The sequence below is a fragment of the Nyctibius grandis genome, chromosome 4, assembly GCF_013368605.1.
Source record: "Nyctibius grandis isolate bNycGra1 chromosome 4, bNycGra1.pri, whole genome shotgun sequence".
Lineage (NCBI taxonomy): Eukaryota > Metazoa > Chordata > Aves > Nyctibiiformes > Nyctibiidae > Nyctibius > Nyctibius grandis.
In genome coordinates this window covers 96,618,756-96,631,119 of record NC_090661.1, presented here as the reverse complement: position 1 = coordinate 96,631,119, position 12,364 = coordinate 96,618,756, and the positions used below count along the sequence as shown (strand labels likewise).

General features: G+C 35.3%; 1 protein-coding gene across 1 annotated transcript in view; it reads right to left on the bottom strand.

Moving 5' to 3' along the window:
- Window positions 1–12,364, bottom strand: part of ATRNL1 (attractin like 1) — a 511,175-nt gene that overhangs the window by 230,787 nt on the left and 268,024 nt on the right. The gene's annotated exons all lie outside the window — the stretch shown is intronic.

The following is a 12,364-nucleotide window of genomic DNA, read 5'->3' as shown; positions in this document are numbered from 1 at the left end:
TTTATACTCCTCTCGATTTGCGAATGCTGAATAATTTCCTGGGATGCAGCAATGACAACTATGCAGGGAGTAGAATTAGTTTGAGGAACCAGGTTTGCACATGACAATAGGTCTGTTTATCAAATTGAATATTTCTATAGTGAATCACCCAGGGAAAACATCCCTAAGAACATTACCATGTGACAGTCCCAAAGACACAACAGAAGAAGAAAAACAAATATCAAAATTATTAAACTTTTTCAGTTCACAGTTGGAGCACATGCCTTCTCTCTTGCTCCAGCATTTTTGTATTTGTAACATTTAGTCTATAAAGGATTTTGGTAGGAAGATCATTGAACTCTCAACCTCTTTTAGCGAATTTCTGGATACCGACAAAAGGCTTCTAAAGTTGACACCTAATGTAAGCAGTCAGAACATCTTATAATTTATTTAGTCAGTTTTCTAAAAACATCTGATTTCCTAGTTGTGTGAAGAACTTTGTCATGTTAGCGCATTCGCTGTACACAGTGTTTGCAATTAATACAACCCTGTAACTATTGAACTGTACTAGTCATCATTTTTTTTTTTGCCAAAAAGCTTCAAAATATATTCTTTAACTAATATAGGAAATACCAAGAACTCCCTGAAGTAGTACAGTTCAGTGGAGTACTGTGCATAAATGCAAAATATAACCATTATCCATGCAGTAACACCAATGTTTCCCTGTATCATGCTGTAAACAGAACTGAAATTATGACATAGAAGAGACACCTCCAGAAAAAAACAGCTCATGGCATTCAATATTTATCCATAATATGGAGACTATTAGAAACAAGTTTATGGCAACTGTAGCTTAATGTCACTATTAAGGTAATGGAATGAAAGCACCCAATCATTCTTTGTTCGGCAAGCAACAGAATCAGCTGTACCACTGAGTATTTAACAACAAAAAGTACCATTGCTCGGACTATGTTCAAAACTCACTCTCCACAACACAAGCTTTCCTAGACAGCTAAAGTAATATAAATCAATACGCCTTTCTATCAGAATCTTATTAACTTAAAACTCTTTTCACTATGAGCTTTCAAAATTTCTTTTTATCAATTTCTTCTTTGAACACCCTTGAGAAAGCCTGCCAGAGTGAGACCAAGTTTGAAAGAGAAAAGTACCAAATGTATAAAGTGGTTTGGGCATAGAATGCTCAATTAAAATTAACAGCTTGATTTTTTACTTAAGAGATTTAATTCTGTCTGTTTAGCTCCAAGAAGGCTGATTGTTCTGAGCCTGAAAGGAAAAAAGTTGATAAAGGATCTGTTTCTAGATCCAAAGTTTGACTTTCCTCTTAACAGCCAATGTCAACCACCAGCATTTTTTTAGCAGCTTTTTAACGCTCTTTGGGACTTAGGGTTTTTTATGGAAAGAAAGATATATTCTCCCTCTCTCCTTGTAGGGCCATTTTAAATACTGCATTGAGCTTTTATTGGTTCTTGGCACAGATCCTTTAAAAAATAAAGGTATTTAGAATTTTGATTGGTTCTGATCAATGCATCAGAACAGTTCAGAATATCTAAGAACCATTCTGCCAAAAGAAAATTGTTGGAAGAGTCAACAATCTGTAATAAAAGGATGTGAGAGGGTAAGTGCTGGTTCAAGAACCTTAGGGAATTCAGAAGAGAAATCTCAACCTTACACTTTAATAAATCTCAGTGTAAATCATCCTTCTACATGGATCTTTGCTGAAAGGAACTAAGGCAGTAAGAACATTTTAATTGATACACCTTTTTATTAACACAGTATTTTTTACTCGAAGAGTTTCTCTTAAGAGTTTTTTATGACAAAATAGCTAAGTAGCATAAAGAATGTTATGACAGAAACTGATAATCGGAGAACATTCACCATTTTGTTTAGTGCATCACTCCAGTTGATGCACTGATTTAACTTTTTAAAATTCGTCTTTGGCCATCTCCCTTTCTCCAGTCTCCTTTGAAAGCAAGCACAAGTTGATTGTGAATTTATATTTGATGTCTAGGAAAAAGCAGAATGATAAAACCCCACTGACCACCAGAATAAATCAACCTTTGCAGCAACATCTTTTAAGCTTTTTAAACCAATAGGTACTTATAAATACTATTTCCCAGAAATGTTTTCCCTACCATATACTGTACTGTCTAACTAGTAACTGCAACAGATGCTTAGGGGCAATGTCAGAGTACTGACATGTTGCTATAAATTAGCATGCTGTGCAGGAAGTAAGGGTAAGCCATCTCATTTACTCTTTTCCTCTATAGTCCTTCCAAAAACTAAATTAGGGAAACAGCAGCAACTTTGTTTAGAATGATGAACTCAAAGCTCCCAGAATTTGAAAAAGATGAATGCATTCAGGAGAGACGAACACAAGAAACAGAGCACTTTGCACTGTGTGACTGCTTCATTATGACCAGGAAGGGAATCTCTTTCCTTAGAATATTCTGTCCTTTACATTTATTAATTTCTTGAACAATTCTCTTAAGCTAGTAGAAGAAAAAAACTTGAGAGTTCTGGCCAAAAATCTTCTGCCAAATTGCTTCTGTTCTCTGTACTTCAATGAACCTGGGTCACACATTGAACTTCTCCGTCATCAGTCAAAACATCGTTTAGTTTACATGCGAAGTCAAAACATCGTTTAGTTTACATGCGAAGTCAAAATCAGGAACAAGTGTGTCAAAGACACACCCATAAAATGACGTAAATAATTGGAAATTACAGCATTGATAATATGAAATGTTTACTTAACACTTTTGTATGATCTTTTCTTGGCAAGTAAACATGAAATACTTTACTTTTTCTCTGTTTTTTTTTAAAATATGAATAATCAGAAGGAAAGAAAAAAAAAAATCAAAATTCACGTCAATGAAGAGAAGACAGACATGGAAAATAGATTTTGTCAAACTAACCTTGTTCCAGGCTGTGGTGAGATAATACCCTTGGTTTATTTAGGGCAATAAAAATTAAAGCTGACTGCAAAGGATCTCACAATATTGAGTGACTTGGCAATAAAATAAAAGAATGAAATTCAGCGCCAATGAACTGAACGCAATGTGCACAAGAAAAAAAAAATCTCTAGCTACAAATACACAATGATAGGTTCTAAATTAGCAATTACCACTCAAGAAAATGGTCTTGAAGTCATTGCAGATAGTTCTTTGAACATATCAACTGAATGTTTAGCGGCAGTCAAAACAGCAAATAGGATGTTAGGAGAGATTAGAAAAAGAATAAAGAACAAAACAGAAAGCATTGGGATGCTAGTGCGTAAATCTGTAGCATGCCTGTATCTTGAAGCACCCATCGCCTCATCTGAAAAACACAAAGTCGAACTGAAAATGTGTGAAGGAGTACAGTCCACTTGGAATGGTAACAGAAACAAGCTCTTTTCGGTTTTGAAACAATAGGGAGTTTAAAGGAGACATGATAAACATATTAACACTATAGGTAAACAGTATAACAGCAAGACAAGTATAGATGGATGCTCACCAATCCCCCAGTACACTTCCTAGCTTCTTCTTGAGACAGAGATATGAGAAGAAAGCACAATCACAAATAGTGTGGCAAAACAGATCAGTGCAGTGGACAATAAATGAATTAATTAAAAATGGGCCAGCTGACAGCTAAAAAAGAAATTGTGAGAAGGGGACCAATATCAGAAAAGGAAATTTCTAGATGGGTTTGCAAGGTTCCCAGAGTATCAGATCCTGTCAGTTTTTATAAGACTGATATATAATAGCAGAGAGGTCTGTGCATGACACAAAGACTGCCAAAAAAATGGTTAATGGTAATGAGAACAAAGAAATCACATAGTGTGCCTATTGGTAAAATTGCACCTATTTCAGCGAATTTTTTAAAATTTTTTCTTTTTTAAACACAATGACTGCTAAGTTGTATTTACAAGGACACAGAATCCAGGCCTCATTTACAGAGTAAAGGATATGTATTCCCCTTGGAATGAAGCAATTCCCCAAATAATTTAGAGATCAGTGTGAATGACCAACTCACTATGAATTGCCGCTGGAATGCTGAAATAAAAAGGATTAAAACAACCTTCAATACTCAGGTGCGCAGTAATAATCAGCACTCGGAAGATTAATTTATCACCCTACAAGGTATTGCCAAAACAGATACTATCAGATGACTTCTTGAAATTCTGGTATTTTCATTTTTTTAAATGAAGCTGGAAACATGAAGAGAATAAAGAGAAGAATCACAAAAAATATTCAAAGGTTGGAGAAAATCTTTTACTGACAGTGATTTCACAAGCTCAATCATTCCACTCTTCAAAAAGATCAAGTGGTGACTTGTCTACAGTGTGTACGAGCTTCCATGGGGAGAAAATACCAAGGCTCTCATTCATCTGGCACAGAAACACATGTTAAGAAACAATGGCTGGAAGCAGACACATTTGAATTAAACTCAGATATTATTATGATTTATTTTCTGTATCATAAAATAACGTTACATATAGTGAAAAAAGATGTGACTATGCTGCAATGACCGGATAATCTAAGATACAGAAAATGGATGGATGGTAAACAAGGAGTACAAAAAATAAATGTGTTTACACAGACTCAGCTATATGGTCATAGATTTGGTCCACCATTTCTGACTCTCTAGTTGAGACTCTGAATGACATCGAATAAACAGATAAATGCCTTTGCAATGCAGATGGCTTATGAAATGCTGACCCAGAATACAGAGTGAATGACTTTCTGCACTTATGAATGTAAATCTTCCCAAAAAGACAATTATCATGCTAAGACACACTTAAAACCACAGCAGTCCAAGCATTATCGGGATTTTGTAGTCTCTAGAACAAAGAAATGATCTGCCAGAAGATAATGACACAGATTTCCACAGTTGCCTCTTCAAACCATGTGGAAAAAAATAGGGGGAAACACTAAAAAAGCATGCTTGAAAACAAGCAATTTGTCACCAGTAGCGTGTATTACAGGCTGATTGAAAGTTATTGTCTTAGTATTAAGCAGGAGACAATACACAATTAGAGAACAGATGAACTGAAGAAGCAGCCCTGAATATAAGTAGTTTATGTCCAATGCAGCAGAGGGAAGTGGCCAAGGCAGGGCTGCAAGAGAACAACAGGGCCTAGCAGTACGGTCTAGGCCAGACCTTCCCAGAAGGGGTCTGGGTACTATGAAAAAAGAAATAATCATTTAATAGAACACAGAAAAGGAAAACTGCAAGGAATAACCACTGCCTGCATAATTATTTTTGCAATGTACAGAGTAAATTTTTAACTTACAGAGGTCATATTTAGACATATTTAGTGCAGTTCACAGACCTGCCTGAGGAGTGAGAGGGAACCATTTTCCATAACTGAGAAATTATTTTCTGCGTGTGCGATTAGGAGGCAGACTGAAAACTAAGATTAATCACTAGCACAAACTGTACAGAAAATTAGCGGATATGTTGCTGCTTGGTATCTACAAATTAAAAAGAAACCTGTAGATCATCCTTAAACAATCTCAACTTACAGAAATAAATACAGGGGAAAATCTGTGAAACATAATGGTCAGTGTGGTTGGACTAGATGAATTAATGACACATTCATGCCTTAAGCTCTGTGCATGCATTATAAATACACTATAGAACTCCTTTTTTTCACTACATATTAATGCCTGTAAGTAAGTTACATATTGTATCAGAGTACTGTGTTAAAATGAAATAACCTACTTATTTTTGCAGTGATGTAAAAGCAACTATCTCATGAATTAAATGTAAATAATTTAAGGACCAATACTGTAAATGGAAGTCAAACAGAACAAAACAAAACGTTCCATCCTTTGCTATTTCTTTTTCTCATTCTCTTATTATTTAACATGCAAAGATAAATTGTCCAAAAATGTATGTAAACTTTTATGAATGAATAATTGTTGTTTCTATGATTTTACTTAAGCCACTAATTTGCATGATAATTCAGTATAAATTTCCATATTGGATGAAAGCAAGCACTTTTTCAAACTTTACCTTAAATCTAGTATACTTTTAAAAATTGTGTGGGATTCTACTTCAAGCACCTCTCACATTTACTCATTTTATGACAGGGGACAAAGTACAGCAGCTCTGCCGAGCTGAGCGTGGTGCAGAGTCTCTAAGCTTTCCCCGATTAAGCCCACCTTGGGAGAAGCATATCTGTGCCAGCACAGTTTGTCAAGACTATTCTAACAACTCATGAGAAAACCAATGGTCTGTTAGTTTGACTGCAGCATCACACTAACATCATTACACTGTCACCATGCTCAAACACACGTGGTAGACGGGTCCCTAGATTCTGAGGGGAATGCCTGCACTGCCGGTTTAGTGGGGATCAGGAGTGGGCTTTTGAATAAATCCCCTGATTGTCACGACTGTTATGCTTTGGCTCAGACTGTGGAGCAACCTTGGAGCTCATGACGCAGAAGCTAAACTGGAAGATGTGCAACATACACTCCAGACACAAACAGGCTTTCAGTCCATGGAACTAAACTAGAGCTAGTCCAAAGCGAAAAAATGACAAGATGAATATAGTGTGGATGTCAGGTCCTCAGCACTATTTTACTCAACAGATGATCTCTTATTTTTCCACACTGCTTACTAATAAGCACCCAAAGATTACTTTCATAAAGTTATTTAGGCAGTCTCACTGACTGCCCACATGTATATACTTACATATGTTTTAGAAGCTCCTCCCAAGTCTTTTTTTGAAAACAGGAGTTGGGCCATCAAGGCAACTATTGCTTAATTATTGAACCTTGCTGTGCTGAGTGAGACAATAGTTAAATACCCCTCTAGATCCACAAACCTCTTGCCTCTTAATGTCACTTTATTTGCCAAGAGCACAAAAATGTACACTTCACTAAACAGCAATCTTAACAGTGACCCTACACTGTATTAATGTTTCTCTTTCATATTATGGCATTTTTAAACATGAACAAAAAATAACAGTATTCAGTAAAAAAAACCTGATGACAAAAAGCTTTTTAATGTAGATATATGCAAAGAAAAAGTCTCTAAGTATCTAAGTTAATGGTTTTAAATTAATATTGCAAAAGTTTCCTAAGAGATAACACATATTGTTTTTCTAAGAACTGTTTTTCTGACATATTATTTACTATCTTTTTATTGGCAAATAGAGCACACTTTAATTGATATGTTATAAAGCAAGCACAATTCTAAAATAAAAAAATTGAACAATTATTTTTCTAAAACCATGATTTCAAATAGCAATTATTGTCACAGCAATTGATTTCTCTCATTGTACTTGACAAGAACATTGTGTTTATGATTATGATGTGCTAGGCTCAGCCATCCTCACTTGTGTTAACTAATATACACATGACAAGCAGCTCCAAAGATTTCAACAGGATTATCTGAAGTACAAAGCACTGTAAACATAATATTAGGAGTATGATATGTACGAGAGCAGTATAAAATTTTTATGTTTTTAATGATTAATTAAATTGCCCTGAATCACACAGTTTTACAAACAGTGTTTTAAGTAGGAATACTTCAATTATTATTAATTCTGAACGATTCTGGGAGTTAAGTGTTATGGTTCCAAAATAAAATGTATGAAGACTTAGAGGGAAAGTACCCTCAGCTAGTAATGGAGTAATGCAGCTTCCAAGTCCATGGTAATGCAGTGCGTGGGGTCAGGGGAATAAATCTTGGCTGACCCTGTGGAGCCAAGACCTACCAGCCAGGAGTGTTTGTTTCCCAGTCTGAGGGCGCTCTGGCTGCCACAGCCAGTGAAAGGCACTGCCTGCTAAGGCAGCATTACCAGCTAGGTGATTCAGGGACGTCCTTCTCTTTTTCTTGCTGGTCATGAAAAATACTACCAGTGCTACCAGCAGCTCCATGCACAGGCAGGGATTTTTTCCTCATACATCAGCCTTGATCTATGTCCCATTCGGAGTTAGGTTTTTCCTGCCCCTGTTGTTGTAACAAAGTAATAGCTCCTGAGCTCCAACTTTTCCCCCAAAGTTTCTTCATGACATAAAGGAACCCAAGGAAAATTTAATTCAACTCTGAACCTTCTAATCTTAAAGCCATACAAAGGGTTCAAGCCCTCAGTTCTTGCTTTCTGAACTGGAAAGTGAAAGAAATGTCTGAACATAAAGTTATCTACGATGGCATTTAAAACTTCAAGTATTACCAAAAATCATTTAAATGTAAATTTGTATTTATTTATTTGTCTCTCAAATGGAATTCACATAAGTTAAGCAACACTTTGCAAGTTAATTTGAAACTAATTACATGGATAATTCTTCTTATCCAGATGACAGCAATTAAAATACTATTTTTGGATGCAGCCCTGAAAAGCCATATATTCCATAAATAACTCTTGCATGAAGTGTCGCATGAAACTCACATAATTGCCCCTAAAATTCAGTTCTCACATGTCCACAACTACCAATGTTGTAAAAACCAGATTAACAGTTTAAAAGAAATATATATGGCCTTCTACTAATCCGGTCCTCCCAGGCAGAACCCTATGTTTGGTAAGAATGTAAGGTAAAGGATATCCACATTAGATTTGTTTTACTGTGTCATGGTCGATTAACAGGAACAGTATCGGCACAGAGATGCAGTTCATAAAATTACTGACCAAGGTTTTAAATGAAGATTTACAATCATGACAAGGGTGTAATGGAAATACCTTAGCTCATGGATTAAAAAAATATATGGAAAGTCAACTGACAGCACTTTTCTTTAATACATTCAAAGCTTCTTAAAGATGGCAACAGAAAATCTGTATACCCTTTTCTGCATTTCACACAGCAAAGTAATTGCCATGAACAGCTCTGCAGGTATAGAAAAGAGTAATACAGAGTTATTCTAAGGTGAGAAAATGCTGACAGTGGATACAATAGGGATCAGAATGTAGAAAAAGTCAAGTATTCAATGGTATAAACTTTTCTATTTAGAGTATTTAACATGTATTTTTTTAAAAAAAAAAAAAAAAGGAAACCCAAAAGAACACATTTCAACGATTTCAAATTCCTGCATTTCAACACAGTGTTCCTCGATGCCAGCCTATCAAGTATCAGAAGTGCAGACTCAAGTTACACTCCAAGAAAACATGAAACCTCTGTGAAGGTTTCCACCAAGCAACAGAGCAGTCTTTTAACTGAGGAGAACAGGAGACCACACCTAAAGAATTTCCTGCTCCTGGTGTGGGAAAATACTAGAATTCTTATTTTCACAACATCTCTCTCAGAATCACACACAAACGGAATACTTCAGCTTGGAAACAGACATAACTGATACTTGTCTCAGAATAAAACAAAAGGAAGGAAGGAAGGCTGAGATAGAGTCACAGACAGAGTACTTGGGCTGTTGAGTAAAAATTTTATTCATAAAGTATATGTCAATACATTCTCCTTCCCTGGTAGATGAGACATTGATCATTGATGATCCTGAGCTGTATAAATGAAATATTTTCAGATACAGTGGGCTGGGGGGGGGGGGCTCTACTCCCACATAATAAATTCCATGTTTTCACTATGTTAGAATAAAAGATTAGATGTTTCTATGAACCAAACAGAAGTTTGGCAGATCAGAGTAACAGATCTGTCTACAGAATTTCATCTCCCATACAGCAGATGGATATGAAAATGAAAATTTATTTCTATCTTGGAGAATTTTTATTGACTATGGCAGGAAGACTGTAAAGGAATTCCTCAGAAAGGATCTTATTCCCTGGTCTTATGAAGAAAAATACCTGGAAAACACAGGGATATTGTAACTTCTTTTAATGAAGAAGTCCCACTAAAATATCAGAAACAGCCTAGCTTTAATCACATAACTGCATCACTACACTGGCCACTGCAGGAGGCACACTCAGACATGAGCAAAAATTAAGTGATTTTTTTTTTTTTTTAAATGGCAGATAGTACTTAAATCTCAGCACTTCACACAATATTTTTGAATTGGTAGTACTCAAGTGGGCATGGAATTTCATACCCTCTAGCAGTATCTGATCCAAGCGTCATTTCTTTTAGCGTATGAGCTATGTTACAGCTATATTTTTAAATGTATTCAAAGCAAAGCCCCTTTAAGAAATCACCTCCTATACAGCTACATCCTCAATCTTCTGAAATCCCAAATCAAAAAATTTATTCCGACTACACAAAGGTAGCACTAGCTTTCAGGTCCTTCCTGAACAACTCTAACCTGACTGTGATCATGAGATGATACCATGGATCCACTGCAGCTGGATTCTGTTGCATAGTTTGTATGTTTTTTTCTTTTTTGAGCAATTCTCATTAACTAATTGTCAGGTCATCTCTAGCTGCCCAGCCAAACAACAACTAAAAAGTAAGGAAGGACATGTGTGATCCAAGCTCATTATTACTTCCACAAGGTAAGTCTGAATTATCCCAATGACACTATTTTTGAAAATATCCAAGAAGTTTGCCCCACAGCCACCTGGACCACTTATGTATGTACACGGCAACTCTACTCAAAAAAAAAAAAGTATACCTGTGTGAAATATATGTGAATATACATTATATATATATAAAAATATAATAAAATTATGGAGGTATTATGGGAGAAGAATGGAGTTACAGAACGTGATTGTTTTACTGCTTAGATAAATAGCAATATAAATAACAACAACAAAAATCAAAGAAAACTGTATGAGCTGCAGCCTCTACTCAGAACACCTATACTGAATGGGGCAGCACAGTATTCATGGTAGGTATTCACAGCCTGATTCACCCAAACACTGACACTTAGTAGCACAATGCATGCCTGTGTCTACAACAAATTATAAACAGAGGATTAGATGCACAGGCTGAGATGCTCCAGTTGTTTTGCATGTAGAGTGTAACTTGTTTTGGAAGTAATGAAGATTTACTGCAGTAAAAGATGCTTGTTGCCTTTAGTTGGCTCATTGGCCACAGTAAATGTTTTTGATGTAGCAACCTTTCTGTTTTGAGACTGGTTTTGGCAGTGGAGATCTGTAGCATTGCAAAAGAGCCAAAATAAAGGTCATGGGCAAATCAAAGATGTACCCCTGTGCCATGGAGCTTTCTGGCTGGTTTCTACAGGACCACTGGATGTTGTCGCACAGAACATTTGGACTGCTCTATTGAAGTTAAGAGAAATACATGAAAGGGAAATGAGCCTTAAAAAAACAGTATACTGCCAAAAGCACTCTGTAAGAAGTCTCTATTTAAAAGCACATTTAAAATTACTATTAAAAAAGTAACCAAAATAATTTTGTTAAGGAAGTAGAGCAAAATTAAGTAAAATAATAAATTAAAACTTCAATAATGATATTAATAAAGCTTTGCAATTTAAGCTCTGAACGCATAAGTGGAAACAGGGAGATTAAAGTACCAACGGTATCTGCTCCATTTTATATAAATTGTATTTTAAAGTAAGCAGCATCAATGAAATATCAATATAAAACATATTAGTTTATTAGTAAGAACAGTTACCACATCCGTGTAAAATTGTTTATTACTATATATTGAATGTAGAAACCCAACATAATCCTTCATCTCCTGAGGCATAAACTCCAACTGATAGTTTAAAATCACCTCTGACAACTGCCCCTACAAAGCCTGGGTTTATTGGTCTTTGCTGTGCAATGAAACATTAAAATACTTGTCCAAGGTAAGGAAGAATTAAATGTGTCTGAGTGGGGAATTTGTTATTTGCAGGAAAATGATTATGAAAAAAAGAGTATTGCTTTTTTCCATTATGTACATGTGCTGAAATGTTATAGAGAATGTAGGGGGTTTTAAATAACTTTATTAAATAGTTATTAGAAAGTAACTATATAATGTATAAATGCACATATACATATTTTATATTTATATTCTCCTACATCATAATTCATGTATATACACATAAAGCTGCCTTTCAAATTAAACATACCACAAATCATACCAGAAATCACTATAGTAATGTATGAATGAATGATCAATTATGTGAACAGCCTTTATATACAACTAAAAAGGGAAAATGGATATAGTGTACATCAGGACGCTGTCCGGAAGACCAACATTCACATTTCATTCTGTCAATACAACATCAAAGAAAAGTGAACCATTTAAAAGGACTCTGAAATATATTACACAATAAAGCTCTAGATGTGAACTTTAACTCTTGGCAGTTCTTCCTTTCACCTCTTTGAAGCAGAAAATAAAGAAGATTTACAATCAAAGGGGCTTAATCTAACATAAACTGAAATTAATCTCCATAGAATAAATAGAACATCACACCCATAAAGTGTGATTATGTTTCTTTTACTTATGGAAAAGACTTTCATATTTCATATAATTTTATGGTTTTGCCCTTCATGGGTGAAATACTCTGTATTTCTCTCAACAAGTGATAT